Below are 15,609 nucleotides of genomic sequence, written 5' to 3' on the forward strand. Positions count from 1 at the left end.
CATTTCTTGAGTGGTAAGGAGGAAAAAATAAGACAGATGTCTGCGAACAACGTGCTGCTTGTTTATTTGTCTGTGGTAGGCTGGGGCTAGTAAATTGGCCCACTGTCACGGGGCTGTGAGCGATAGCAAGCTTGAGCTCAGTAACCTGAAGCTGGAGACGCTGCAACTCATGGGGAATATGTGTCATGTATTTCTTTGTGTGTACGTCTGTATGTCCTTTCCTGTGCAGAGCAAAAGGGAGGGGAAGGACTTGTGCAAAAGTGCCATGCACTGAATTTTGGTTTTCTTCAATAAGCTGGCTGACAAAAATTGCTCCTTTCTGCTCTTTGTTTATGCATGTCTTTGACTTTCTGTGGAAGCAGGACATATTTCTCCAGAACAGAAATGCACATATATTTAATTAATGGATAGCTTGGTAGTAACACATACACAATGCTTGGACATACTTTTTTTTCTCAGTATGATACTTTTCAGGTTTTGAAACGAAGGAAAATTCAATTCTGCTAATATTTCCATTTCTACTTTGTTCTTCCAATTTCTGTAACATTTTTAAATTAGAAATGTCATAAACTTGGTATGAGGCTAAAAGCTTGTTACAAAATAAGACAGGAGGATATTCATAAAAGGAGAAATATTTAATCTATCTTCTTCATGGCCATTTTCTTAAACCTGAAGTAAACATGGTGAAATTGAGTGAATTCCTATTAAGCAGGCTCCTCAGCTTTCGTGTCACGTACTGAACAGACAATTGATGGCATATTTCCAGCTGGCAGAGCTGTCGAAAGGTAGCATGCGACTTCATCTCCATTTTTTTTTCCTCTTTTCAACATACGATTGTGCAAGTCTAACTAAATTCATCGGAGAGTAAATATTCATTCAGTATGTAAAATAAAGAATAAAACTGCGAGTCGGATTCAGTGAGTAAACAGATTACTGCACTACAGGGTTTTCTTCAATACAGCGGGTGCTTTAGACGCACAGATTTTTTCAAAGCTGATGTGATGATCAACTTGGTATCAACTGTTGGAGACGATATGGAGTCCCATAAGTCTCCTTTTTGCTTTTTAGGGTTTTTTGGGGGGAGGAAGGGAGAGGGTGGAAAAGGGGTTTGCACAGTGAGTGTTTCCTAATGCATGTGTGGAAAAACAGCCCATTAAAATCTCTCATCTTTTTCAGAAATTGTGAAAAACGTCACCGCGTTTTGGTGGCTGTTATTTTTCCCACATAAGGTACTTTGTCTGGGACTAATAATGGTGTTTGCATTTGCTGCTGGTTGCGTCTTGATCATGTTTTCCCAAGCATTAGCTGCTTGTCTGAGCATTAGCAGCTTCTCAAGGCCTTCCTCTTGTAAAATAGTGGGAGGTGATAATCTGACCCAAATAAAGGAGTGACAAACTCAACTTGCCTCCACTTCGAATGGGTGGATGAAATCCTGCCTCTCCCCCCTGGAAATAGCTCTGGTACCCCTAGGGCTGTTGCACTGCCTGGGGGCATCATTGCAGCGTCCTGGGAGCACTTCAGAGGGCTAAAGCAGACTGCAGCAGCGCTGTGGATGTAAGGTCTGTGGGCAGCACTGGCTTCCCAAATTTTGAGCAGCAAATTACTATACGATTCTGGTGTAGACCATGCTGGTTGTGGGATATTTTAAGAGCAAGGTGCATTTCTCCAATGCTTTCCCCATGAACATTGTTGTCTAGTGAAAACAGCTAACATCAACCCAAAACAAGCCTTGTGACTGCCTGTGGTTTAGTTTAGTCACATACCAGACACAAAAAAATCATTGAATTGCTCTTTCCTGACATCTACTCCTTGAATGGAGTTGGTGTAAATTTAGTCAGTTCACTTTGTTGAGTATCAAGAGCAGTGTGATATGTAAATAAAGCTTTATCAGACGAGATAGATTTAAAATTCCACAGTTGGCGAGGAAGCATTAGCAGTATAATATAATACAAATATTTACACAGTAACTTCTAAGTCTTCAATAAGTGCTTAATATTTGAAATATGTGTTGTGAAAACATTGACTGATTAAGCCGTACCATTGCTGCTACATCTGTATGCAGCAACTTGCATGGCTAGGATGCAGGAGTCGTGGGGAGGAGTAGGTCACCTAGCAATGCAAAGGCATTTAAACAAGTCACATTTTTTTTTCCTTTTTTAAAAATTTAATTAAGATTCAGCACGATCTGCTCTCCTGAGGCATATGTAGCTCCATCCTGAGTCCTGTTGCAGCCGCTGCTCTCAGAGGCTGTTGCATTCATGTAACGTGACTGGATGTAGTCATGTGCCTGCTGCATCTGCGATGGCCCCAGCAACACATCGAGCTACCAAGTTTGTGCCTGCCCACAACAGGAGTGTAATCATCACTAGTCTGTCCCTCCTCCTTGTATCTGTCAGGGAGATTTGATAAGGAATTGCAATGGACTGTAATGATGGATGGATGGTTAATCTTCTGCCTGCATGCAGTGCCACAGGGATGGTGTTGGGCTCTAGCAGGCCCATTTCTTTTGCTGGGACCAGAGGCTGGTGGCAGAAGAGATGCTCTCTTTGGGTGGGTGTATCTGCCTTGCCCAGTCCCTCATTGCATTCAGCCTGCAGTTCCAATATTACTAATGAGTGAGCTCACTAAACAGTAAAATCAATAGACTGCAAATTAAAATAAACAGAAACACAGCTCCTAAACTTGCTGGGATGATTCCCTGCTGCCACCTCCTCTGCCAAGAGACTGCAGGAGCTGATCCATGCCTAAAAATGTACTGCTGCTCTCTAATCCAGTCTTTGGTTTTGTCTCTTCTATTTTTTTCTTTTTCTTTTTTTTTTTTTTTCCCCTTCCCCTTTTCTGGCTACCCTGTTTGGCCTTCTGCAAGTGCACAGCAAAGCTGAAAAACAGAGTGATTTGGTGTGTGCTTGAAGCGTGAGGAAACTGAGTTTATTGTAGGTGGGGTGGGTATGGTCTGTCCTACAAATCACAGACTTGATCTGCCTTAAACCATCACTTCACTGTGGCATTGCTTGATGTTACACTAGATGTGATTTGGCCATTTTCTGGAATGTTTTGGCATAAACCTGTGGTTGATAAGCTCTGCTCTGCCTAGACACCATGACAATTTCATTTCACTAAAACCATCCTTTTCCACAGAGAAGCTAACAGACAGCTTTCAACCAGCCCACAGTCTTTTCCCTAGAGAGGTGAAATGATGTGGCTGGTCATGCAGGAAACCCAGCCCAAATAACGAAATGCTGCCTCTTTTTTCCTGGTGCAGGCTAATGCAAACAACCAGCACCTCATGCTAATGATGTGTGGGGAGGTAGCTATCAGCCTGTGCTTCTGCCCACTCTCTACGCAGCAGCTGTGCTGCCTGGCTCAGCCTCTGGCAAGGCTGGAAGTAGACACTGCTGTGTGGAATGGAGGGGCCCATGGAGGTGCACCAAACTTGGCATTTGCTTTTGCTGCAGTTGCAGGAGGTTTTTGTGTCTCTGTCAATTGTGCTGTTAACACGCAAAGCTAGGTTTTGCAAGAGGAAGGTGAAGTAGCAGGTGATTTAGTCAGAAGCTGATGTCAGGGATGTTGCTCAGGATGGTTTAGCAGGTCGGTGAGGTGCTGTGAAGCTCACCTGCGAAGGTCCACCTCCAACATAAGACTGCAATGCTGGCCCATCCCAGTGACACGAACAGGATGATTGCAGTGAGATGATGCAATTCTCATACTGCTTATAATGTTTTTGCAAAGCTAAGAGCAAGTAATCTTGAAGTGAGCTGGCAGTTTTATGAGCTTTTATGATGTTTATAATCTGACATTGAACTCACAGTTTAAGAGGTGGAAGGTTTAAAGGAACACAGTAGCAAAGGTGTGCCACTACACTTCTGGGTGTAATTTTAACGTACATCTTAGATGCTTCCCTGACGTGGTGGGTTTGCTAAAATATGGGCGACGCAGTTCACAGTGTGTGTCGCTGAGTAAAACTGACTCCATCCTTATCACATGATCAGCATAGGGAAGAATTGAACAGAAAATATGATTTTGCCTTCTCTGAGGAAAGGCATGGACTGGAGGTAACTGCCTTGTGTAGTGTTAACTGCCTAGGTCCCAAGCTGCAGTCTTTGTGTCTCCATTTAAATCCCAGCCACAGTAATACTGTACGTAGTCCATGCCTGCTTGTTTTCTTGGGGTGTTTTTCTGATACCAGTAAAAACCTAAAGTCCCTGCAATCTTTAAACTGGAATTCTTAAATTATGACCTTTCCCCTGTGGTACTTTTATTGGAGAAAATGAATACTTTTGTCTGCTCCTTGTTTTGTGATCCTGCATCAGCTTCTTTTGATGGGTGTGTGCTTCAGAGGTACTGCCTGCAGATGTTAGCACACATAGAGCTCAAGCCTGTTCTTACTTGAACCATCGATTTCTGTTTTCCCGTGTTATCTCGTATTGCTCTGCAGGGCTCGGTGAGCAGCAGGTTTGCTGCTGGCTAGCTTTTTGAGGTTTCTGTTATACACAGTACTGTATTTGTCTGCTGGTTCTTTGATTTGTAATGTTTTGCCTTTGATTGCTGCAGAAGGCATAAACAAGCCTGTCAAAAGCCTTGTTTAGCACGCAGATTCTGTGGGGGTGGCTGGCAGCCTCAGACCCTAAAATAGATCTAGCAATGAACTGAACGGCTTAAAACCCTGAGAATTTAATTTGATCTTTCTTGTTGCTTTAAATATTGGGACTGAATGAGGATTTCTCTAACAGAACAGAAGGTGAACATGTTGGTATGTGACAGTAATAGAAGAAGGGTCCAGACCTGCTGTCATTGAGATGCTCTTCTGCGATCAGAGGCTGGGCTTGGCCGCTGGGGAGTGGCTCGTCTGCTGTAAGTCACTGTACCTGGGGAGGGGAGTACTGTATCCTCTGATTTTACAGTATCCGGGGTGGGGGGTTGGGGGGTGTTGTTGCTCTGAAATGCTCCCCTGGATCCTGTTGTGGGATAGTAATGGTAGGAAAACCTGAAGTAGTCACTCACGGTTTTAGCGGTCTGTTTTATGCTAGCTTTGTGAAGGAAGAAGGAAGGAGCTGCAAAATCACCCAGGGGTTCTCTTTTTTTTTCTTTTCTTCCCCCCCCCTCCCCACACCCCCTTTCATGTAGCACCATGCAGTTTGTAATATCATAGCTGGGGTTTTCAGTTGTGGTGGTGTGAAGGTAACAATGATTTGGCTTCGATGTGCTGTAACAGCTGCAGAATTCATTGGAGCTTAGAAGCCTGTGAGTTATAGCTGTGATGCCATTTACAGCTTTTATGGAAGAGCTCTTAAATTTGTGAAATGTGTTACTTTTTGAAGTGCGTTATATTTGTAATTTGAATTCTCTAAAATCCTGTCTGAGAAAAAATTAGCTTTGAAAATCCTCCTCTGCCTGCTAAACATGGGGAACTCTTACCAGGCGGGGAAGCAAGTCTCTTAAATTGAGTGATAGAACACATAGATGGATTTGTAAGTGCTAAAATGTCAATTAGTGCACTTAAAAGCTTAATGGTTGTCTTTGATGTGCTTCTAATATCTTCAGTAAAGTTTGAATGTTGCCATTGATCAGGGAGCGGATGAGGGATGAGGGAATACAACGCTAACCCAAACAGTTCTCGTGAAGCGGAGGGGCTTGGTCTCTGCAGACCCCCGGCTGCACGAGCGGTGCCAGCGTGGGCACCTGGCACCCCGCCTGCGCATCGCCCCTGCCCCGGTGCTGTGCCACCTGGCACTGACCCAGCGCTGCCGGCTGAGAGACCTGCAAAAGCAAAGGAAGAACGGTTGTGCCATGATTTTGAAAGTTCTCATGCAGACTTGTTGGGTTGGGGGGGGGGTGGGGGGGTGGGAGGAAGAAAAGATCATGGAAAGGTCGAAACTTGATTAAGTTTTTTCCTTATCAGTTTAACACAGATCTGGTTCTTGTGAAACAGCTGTGTGTTAAAAGTCATTCAATGCAATTAGGAAAGCCTGCTATCTCCATAAGAAAGAACTTCCCCCCCCCCCCCCCCCCCCAGCCTTTTCCCCACCAAACCTCCCAGCTGCCCCTTATCTTACTTAAACTGGTGTGGGGAGACATAGTATGGCTGCACAAATCAGGCCAGATCTTAAGAGTTGCTAGGAGCCATTAGCTCTTCCTCCTCCCTCATGTTTTAAATGTAGGAAGAACTGAAGCTTACGTGTGGCAGAGCAGTGCTTCAGCCTAGCTTTCTGAAATTCTTGACTTTGGTACCCTGAGCAACCTGCTGCAACTTCAGTTCCAGGTAATGCCTTTTATCATCCTCTGGCACTGGTTATGTGGCAAAATGTTTTGTGGGCCTTCTGGCAAGTTACTGGGATGCATTTATCTGATTTGTTACTGAGCAATTGCCTCTTGGAGCAAATGCCGGTTTTATTATTTGCTTCCCTGCGCTACTAAAATACCATAATTTATTTGGTGGCTAGTATTTTGGGAGCCAAATACATTTAATACTGCAGGGCGAGCTTGGTAAAGCTTTAGAGCATAGTCTTTCACTGATTATGTAGCTTACTTTTGTGCAGAAAATTTGCTGATGTAACTAAACTGACCTGAAAATACATTCAGAGTAGCTTTAGAGTCTCCTCATATGTCTTCTTTAATTGGCTTATGAGTGAAGAGTGCAGGTTTAGTTTACTTCTCCCAGCTTCAATGGATAGGTGCCCCCACAGCTTAAAGGGTATTCTGCCAGTTGGGAATGTAAACAAGGACAAAAATTGTCTGATAAAAATATCACTTTTTGGGTAGCACATCAAGCAAAATCAACATGTCATACTCTTAGCCACAGTATCAGCCTCTCCATCCCAGGAGCCTGTGTTAATAGAACTGATTTAGTTCCCCATCTGGCTCAGTAAAATTGATTCAGGCCCCAAATTCCTGAGATTTCCCAGCAATATGTTCAGCATGTTTGCCTGTGTCATTACCCCTCCTGGGTGTAAAGTTTGACAAGATGGGTTGGTTGTTTTGGTTTTGTTTGGACTTTTTTCCTTCTTTTTTAAACAACTTTTAAACCTGGTGATTGCCTGAATGAAGGGCATCCCATAAGACTGACATGAAAAAGGAGGAAACAAAGTTAAACGTTTCCAAGCTAAGGCAAGGGACTTTTCACATCACCAATACCCATTTTGGGTCAAATTGATGCAAACTTGCACGTCTGTCACTGTGCAAGTTACACTTTGGTAGAGTTTGCCTTCCCCCAGCTTTGGCAATGCCACCTGCCCTGCTGCTGGCCACAGTCCTCTTGCAGGGGTTTGGCGGTGGAGCTATTCACATAAGCATGCTCTACTGCAGTGCCATCGAAGTGAGTCAGATGAGCCAAGACCTCCTGTTTTATCTCTTTAAATCAGCCCAACTCATCCATAATGCAAAGTTTTAAATAGGAGAGTGAGCTGCTCTGCTTGGTGCAGGGTCATCCAAGAGGGATATGGTGACCTTCCCAAGCCTGCAAGGGGACTTCCATCCCCAGCCTCAAGCCTGTGAAGGCATCATGTTCTTGATGGGCACAGCTATATTAAATACTGCAGCTAAGCTATGTAGGCTTTGGGCTAGTATATTTATTTCACTGAGGGAGCAATGTAAGTTTTGTATTGGCAGATTTTTGCTAGTATGTACTACTACGCTCCTAGAAAGCAGATAGATGAGCAGATCTTCTCCTATTATAGGCAAGACTTCATCATCCAGGTACCAAAGTCCTACCAAATGAATTACATAAGCACCAACCTTCTGTTGTACTTGTGAGGATGGATGCTAAGCACATCAACAAGTGCTCCAGCTTCTCTAAAATACGGATACCGCTGACCTTTCAGACTCTGAGATGCCAAAATATTGGATCTCTTTAAATTCCCAGAGAAATAGTGAAGACAAATGTATAACACACCAATTATGTCTTTCTGTCATCCCTACTACCTTGACACTATTTTGGCATGCAGAAATGGTTAGTATTTTTCAAGTAAAGGATCTGGCTTTCTGTTTGAGGGTGGAAAAAGGTCTTAAGATAATTAGTAATATGCAGCAGGATTGGATTATCCATATTAAACTTCACATCTGTAGGTCTTATTAGCAGACATTTAAACTGCAGAATTGGACTGTATTGGTATGGTTTGCATACTGGAGCTTGAACACCTTATAAAAATATGAGCTGAATCAAAATGAAATTAATTAGAATATATTTGAATTTAATTGTACTGAGCTGCTGAATACTCTGTGCATACTGGGTTTTATGTGTCTATCTGAAGTGTACTTGGTGGAGAGTTTTAATTAGAACTGGAGACAGAGTAAGAGTATTTGGAATGTGAAATTTATAAATGGCAGCAATTTTCAGCTAGGAGTGCAGAGGTTTTTGGAGCTTGCTACCATTTCTCGCTTCTCTTTTCCCCTCTTCTTAATAAGCTACTTTTATGTTCAAATTAATACCAGATCCTGAAAAAGAAAAAATCCTGCTGTGGCTCTCGGTCTTCTGCAGCATGATCAGAGTTGTCAGATCCACAGCTGCAGGAGATTTTTACCTTTGTGTGTTTAATGGCTCGTACTACTCTGTTCTTTGACGGTCTCATTTAACCATGAAAGTGCAGGGCTGTGGATGGCACAGGACATGTGGCTGCCTTGACTACTGTCTCGGATGTCGGACATGCCAAGACTCAAAGAGCTGATTTGGCAGCCGCCCAGCAGATTTTTATAAAGGCTCAGTTGGTGGCCAGAAACCCAGGCTGTCAGAGTTGTGTTATGCAATAAATTGTTTTTCAGCAGAAGTTTCTAATCCAGTTTCAGCTGTAGTTTTTTAGTAGTCTGTAATCAAAGATAAGTATACATTATTTCATGGTGTTTCAGAGAAGTGAAGACATGCGATGTGAGTGTCCCCCATCAGGTCGGTTTGTTTGTTTTTCTTTTAAGAAGGATTTAGACCTGTTCACACACATGGGAAATGATGCTTAAATTATTTTTGTTTCTGCCTGGGAGGCATGTATCTGTATACAGCATATCCTTTCAAAGAGAATTCAACATGCATTTTAGGAGATGTTCCCATTTTTTTGAAGAGAGCACGAAATAAGAGATCTGAGGCAGGGCTTTTGCTCCGGTGTAAATTGGCTACAGGTGATGGTCATACAGAAGATCATACCGTTGTCAGGCTGTGACCTACCTGAAACATTGCAGGCCCTGGCATTATAACAGATAAGCCCTCTGTATTTTTCCCTTTCACTCTCAAAAAGTAAATTATTCATCATGGAAAAAGGGGGTATAGTTCATCTGAATACAATGAGATACTTGGGGTTTACAGTAGTTACATTAAAGCAAAGTGGTTTTAATTTCCTGAATACCATCTGTGATGCCCTCCCTTCCTTACAGTGACTGTCACGGTTTGGCGTTGTGACGGGCTTGCATCCCTCCAAGTGTGTGTTGCTGTGAAAAGGGCCAATCCTGCCTTTCTCTCTGCCCCAGCCGTAGCTCCCATATGGCCACATTGTTAGTAATAAGGGAACTGATCTGTCTGAAAACGGTAATTTTTCTTGTCTTGGGGTGAGATTTCAACTCTGTTCCTCAATCAAGCTGGCTGAATGGCTGCATAAGGGCTAGTCCTGGCATTGGGGTTGGGGCAGGTGCGTCCCATGTGGTGGCAGGTGAATTCACTTAAGCTGGTTATGAAAACTGCTCCCCCAGTCTGAATAATTATCTTCTACCTTCACACCTCTTGCTTCTAGTACTCTGTCACCTTGGCTTTTTGTGGCTTGCTTCTGCGTGCTGCCGGCTGTTGTCAAAGCCCGAAACTCTGGTGCTCTGTTTGCAAAATGGTTGATGAGATTCCTGTTTTGGCCTAGGAAAGTCATAGCTGTGGAGTCACTGCTAATGGTGAGAGATGGTTGCAGTTTAAGTCATGCTGTAAATTGATAAATTAGGAAACTTTAGACCTGGCTTTACCCTGAATTTGTTTGGGTTTAGCCTTTTTCTTTTTTCTTTTTTTTTTTTTTAAGTGTTTATCTTGGCAGACCAACATGGGAAACAGTTGATGTCTTGTAAGCTTTCACTAGTTTTGTATTGAGTAGTGGTTTTCTAGAGGTGCAGGAACATTGCTGAGACCTCTGAGTTTATGTAAAAGAAACAGTTAACACACAAACCTACTGCTATTTTTAAGTATTTCATTATTAGGCCTAAGATAAAGTTAGGAACTATATATTTTTTTTTTAATGTCTCAATTCTTGGAGCCTGTATGAAGACACTAGTGACTTGTGTTTGGAAATTTCAACTGTAATTCTTCTACCCTAATGTATTTTTGAAAGAGGAGGTTGAAGCTCACTGGGCTCAAAAGTGCCTGAGGCCTTTAGTGACCCAAAAACCAGAGCGTTTCTCTCCCATGCTCCTCTTGGAAGAATTCGGTCTGAAAGGAGGAAACGCAATCCCCAGTGCAGCAGGAGGCAGTGAGCGAGCGCAAACCAACGAGAGATTGCAGGGGATGACAGCTGCCGGAGAAGTGCTCAAGCAGGAAGAAGCGAAATTTTTATTTTCCTCCATCGTTTCTTTGCCGTGTTAACATCGGTTCTGCTAGTCCGGAGCTGTAATGTAACACAAGTTCTTTGGGGAAGTTTTGTGGAAGCAGAAGGGAAAAAGTCACTATAATTACCAGATACACTTAAATGCTATAACAGAACCATTAATAAAGAAAATTTCCCCTTTCTTCATGTTAGTTAGCACATTTTTAAAACATGACCTATTTTCCTAAACTAGACAGAACAGATTACATTTTCCAGAAGGCATGAGTCACTGTACTATAAAGTCTCCAAGCCGTATCAATCTTCATCAACTTAAGCCATTCATGAGGTTTTATTTTTTCTCACTGAATATAAGCAGTTTGTTTTAAATGAGAAACTGCTATATCCTCTCTGGATAGTTAAACTTGTTTAAAAGGTTAAATATTAGATAAGTGTGAACTTTATTATGAGAGGAGAAGGAAGTGGAGGGACCTTGATAGTAAGCAAAAGACTGCAAGGATATTACTTTGGGTATACATGGGTATATCGAGTTTGCACAATGCTGTGCTTGGCTGTAAGAAGTCTAAGCGGCACAATAGCTGCCAGAAGGAGCCGAAAATCTTTATTTATATAGCTTCAGTTGAACATACTAGAGTCTGGTTTCAGATCGTTACCCTAGAAGTTCAAACTTGGGGTAAGAGTTTCTGCTGAAAAGGGCTTCTGCCATCTGGTTGTGGACAGCCTGCTTGCTCCTGCAAGTTACGTAGAGAGGGTGTTTGCACCGATCGGCCAATGGCGGGGTTTTCCTCTGCGAGTACAATGTGCATTTGGGGTTGTGAGAAGGTTGACTGGACTTTGTGATGCAATGGAGACCTGTGCTAACGCAACAGGGGAAGTACACGTGTTGATACAGTAGTAAGACTTCCTCATGAGGTGTGCGCCGCACCATATGTATACCGAGGAAGTGGGCTTTGTGAATGAATAAGCATGCTAATTGCACTTAGCAGTGGTAACTTGCCCAAGACTGCACAGGAGATCTCTTTCAGCCTTGGGAGGCATATCTAGGTTTTCTACCAATTTCTCTTAGGTCTGGCTTTTAGAGGAAAACAGGTATAACTGTGTTCCATTGATAATATACAGCCAAAAGGCAAAAATCTGTTGCAGGTCTTGAATCTAGTAAACAAACATTTCCATTTTGCTCCTTCAGCTGAAAAGCAATTTATATGATCTCTGAAAACGTGTTGTCTGTTTTTCATGCAAAAGACAGATTTTTTTGTTTTGCTGCTAACTAAACACAGAAAAAAACACCCTTTGAAATAGTTCTCTTTCAAAATATCCTTGAGGAAAGGGTAGAAGCTTGTGGTTTATTTTTCCCATTGCTTCAAAATGACCTTCTTACATCTGCGGGAAAGACTCTCTGGGGGCTGTTGAACCATGAAAGCATATTCATTTAGGGCATTGGGTGCCACAGTGATTTTAACCAAGCATTGGCTGCAGTGCTGGAAAAAGAAAAAAGAGGGGGCCTGTGTTTGTTGTTTTGCTTTCTGCAACCTGGCATGAAGAATGGGGTCAGGAGATGCGTGCTTGGGAAAGACCCAAAGAGAGAGCTGGAAACACGCCAGCCACACTGAGTCATAACACACATGCTTGTAAGTATCTTTGTACCTTACTAAGTCCTGACTTTCAAAATAAAACCATCACTGCTGTTAAAGTATTTACATAAAAGTAAAACAAATAGCATGGAGTGCTGCATGCATTCTCCCTTGTTCCAGCTCTGTTTTACCCTGTGAACTGTGACTCCTGTTTGCTTAAGGCAAGGTCAGGCCAGGCTGAAGAATGCTGTATCTGGTGATGAATGAACGGAGAAGCTCGAGTCATGCGTATGCGTATGCTTCTGCTGCTTCTCGTGGAGCAAACCAGCACGCAGCAGCACCCGCTGCTTCAGGCTGACGTTTCACTTACCTAGGAGGCGGCAAGAAGCCTGCCTCTCACTTCTGCCTGCTTTCTGCTTTGCCTTCCCCCCCCCCCCCTTTTTTTTTTTTTTTTTTTTCTTTTGAGGATTTGAGTATACCTTCGGAAACAGGAAGGCTGTGCGCGGGTTGTGTGTGCAAGCTAGGCAGCTGAATCGCAGTGAACAAGCACCTAAGCTGTGAGTGAATGGTGAAAGGTACAGGTGGTGTGCATTTCTATTTCATTGCAAATACATACACATTTTATATATTGAGATGCATTATTTATAGCTATCTATACTTATATTTAGGTATGCGCTATATATTAATATGTATATATTGTAGTTTCTACACACATATTAATATATATATGTATTGTATATTTATTGTATTATATACATTTAGTATGCACATAGCAAAAACACACCCATGTGTGCATGTGTATATATTTCTATATTTCTTCCCAAATTAGTAGTATGTGGCAGTAGCCTGTTGCACTTTTATAGAAACATCACCTCTACAACTGCAGAGCTGAAAGCAGGCTGCCAGCCAGGTAGCACGAAAGAGAGCTGCTCTGCTATCCGCAAGGTAGTATCCTGTGCAGGGACGTGCTGTGTAGGTAAGCAGAGGTTGTGCTCCTCTTCCCCATCCCCTCAGACTGAACTTGCTGAGCTGTTGCTTGGCTGCCCTGGTAGCCAAAGTTGAGATATAAATGTACAACATGCAGTTCCCCAAAATGGTATATCAAAGAAGGTGGCATGATTCGTTTTTATTTAGCAGTTTACAGGAAATGATACAGTTCTGTTTCTAAATTGTGCCCCAGGGCTTCCCTGGTTGTTTGTGTCTGTTACTGTTTTACTGAGTTTATAAACTAATCTTACTGTCAGATTGGGAGGCAGTAATAATCTCAGCTGACCTGCACAGTGAAGCCTATAGGCTTGTGGTGATGAACCTATAGTTTAAAATGTTATTCAGTCTCTTTTAGGTCTAAGTCAATAATGGACAATCCATTAGTTCCCCATAGTCTTTTCAAGGCTAATTACTTGCACAGTTACAGAAATTGTTCTTCTGTCTTATGTTTTTCTGAGTTTGAGTTGTAGCTGTTAGATGATATACCCCTCTCTGCCAGCCTTGAGAGCCATCTATTACCAAATTTCTACTCCCTGTGGAAATATTTAAAGGCAGCGACTAAGTCAGTCCCTTTGAGTTTGGGGGGTATGTGTGTTTTTGGGTTGGTTTTTTGTTGTTGTTGTTGATTGGCTTTTAGAAGTTACATAGATTAAATTCCTCAAGGCTTTCACTTGAGGATATTTCTAAATGGTTCAGGGTGCACGTATGCTGTTCTGCTAAAATGGGATAACTCTTCCAGTTGGTGGTGTGAGTGGAGAGCAGGGCGCACAGCAGCTCTCCCTCCGCTGGCGTGACAAAGCAGAGACAATCTGACCTGTGTAATTATGGTTGAATGTGTTGGGGAGCTGGAGCTGCTTTGGTGGTGGAGCAGCAGCTCAGCTGGGCTCCAAGTCAGCTGCTCTCTGGCCTGCAGCTGCTTCTGTGCCGCAGGCTCGGGGGAAGATGCTGTTGACGGTTGTGAAACCTTTTTATTGCTCCTGCATATGGAGCCACGTGAATGCGGGTGTTGGCAGCGGCTTAGCCCCCCATTTTGCTGACCTTGGTGCTGGGGAACTTGAGGACCTTTTTTTCAAGCTAAGTGATGGGTGTGAGGAAAGCCCACAACAGAGTGATGTAGGCAGGACAGTGGCTGCAGCCTTGGTACAACTGGGCTGGTGGGAGCTCTGGTGTGGAGAGACTTCCCCTGGTGTGTTTCTCTTGGTGATCATCTCGTTCCCTCCTGCAGGAGGGACTGTGACCGGCATGTCCCAGGGCATGGGTTGTGCCTGCCAGAGGTCACTTACACGCTGCAGTCGGCCACTTGGTCAGTCAGCACGTGCTGATGTAAAGATCAGTCCTGTCAGCAGGTTTCACCCCGTCGCTACTGAAACAGCAAACACCTCCATGTGCTCCTTGCAGTGAGTTGTCATGACAAGGTTTAAGTGGGATTAATTTCTTTTTCTTTTTTTTTTTTTTTGATGCATTTTTAGCAGGGATAAAAGTTCCAGTGGGATCGGGAGCCGATGGGTGTTTTCATGCAACTTCCCGCTTCTTGGGAACTGCAGGGTCTGGTGGAGGAAAGGGTTTGTTCATGGCTTCAGGACAGGCCTGGTGTTTCACAGGAGAGAGGCCTCGGGCTGACAGGGGCTGAAGGAGAGTGGCATGTCTCTGGGTACGGGTTATGTTACCTGGGCTTGATCATTACACACGTCTTGTGTATGCCTGGCTTAAAGTATGTGAAAATACAGGGTAATGGTTTTGTTGCTTCTTGGTGGGGTTTTGTATAGCTTGTCTAGGCTTCAGAGTCAGGGGCAGTGTGCCTGGCCAGAGGGCTCTTCATCTTCTTCCTCACATTTGCTGCCTGTTATATTAGGAATTTGTACAAATGCCGGTGAAGAAAGTGAGCAGCATCTGCAGACTTGTGTCTGTAGTATGGCTGGGCGCCAGAGGTGCTGACGACTGTTTCCTAACTAAGCACAATTCTCTGGAGGATTTAAAAAGTAGTTTATGTGACAACAGAAATGTGTGACATCCCACCAGGCCCTTGTCAGTGGAACTCCTGTCTGGGTTTCCTCTCCATACCTACCACTCAGTGGGAATGTAAATGGGGCGTATTTTGGCAAGCTGTGTTAAAATTGAGCAGGCTGCAGCCCTCCCGTGTTTAGTGTCGCTTCTAGTTAGGGCTGAAGTTACGTTGGCAGGAAAATAGGAAGCTGGAGTTGTTTGACAAAATAACTGGATGTACTAGTCCTTTTAAAATGCTTGGCGGGAGATGATTTTTTTTTTGTTGCTGTGGGTGTTGGGTTACAAAGTTTGCTTTTTTGGCCTGGAGCTGCCTGTGCTCTGAAGCTCCCAGGGCATACCTCAGCCTTGTTCTAAGTATAGTAGCTTGTCCCTCGTGCGAAAGGCACATTCCGCTGCCAAAATGCTGGCTGCTTACGCTGCACTAATTGTGTTGGGTGCCCCCCGCCCCCAGTAATTTGTCATACAGTTTTTTCTGGGAGAAGTGTTTTTGATCACAATTCAGCAGCTGAATGCCAATATCTCACTAGACAAGCAAAGAAAAAGCTATCACTGGT

General features: G+C 43.5%; 1 protein-coding gene across 4 annotated transcripts in view; it reads left to right on the forward strand.

Annotated features, from left to right (window-relative positions):
• Window positions 1-15,609, forward strand: part of JARID2 (jumonji and AT-rich interaction domain containing 2) — a 226,433-nt gene that overhangs the window by 80,777 nt on the left and 130,047 nt on the right. The window contains exon 2 of one of the 4 annotated variants that reach the window (XM_075083959.1): window positions 4,731-4,851. The exons of the other annotated variants lie outside the window; for them this stretch is intronic. The gene's annotated coding sequence lies outside the window, so the exon portion shown is untranslated. The remainder of the gene's footprint in view (window positions 1-4,730; window positions 4,852-15,609) is intronic. 4 annotated transcript variants of the gene reach the window in all.

Source organism: Phalacrocorax aristotelis, chromosome 2 (genome assembly GCF_949628215.1).
Source record: "Phalacrocorax aristotelis chromosome 2, bGulAri2.1, whole genome shotgun sequence".
NCBI lineage: Eukaryota > Metazoa > Chordata > Aves > Suliformes > Phalacrocoracidae > Phalacrocorax > Phalacrocorax aristotelis.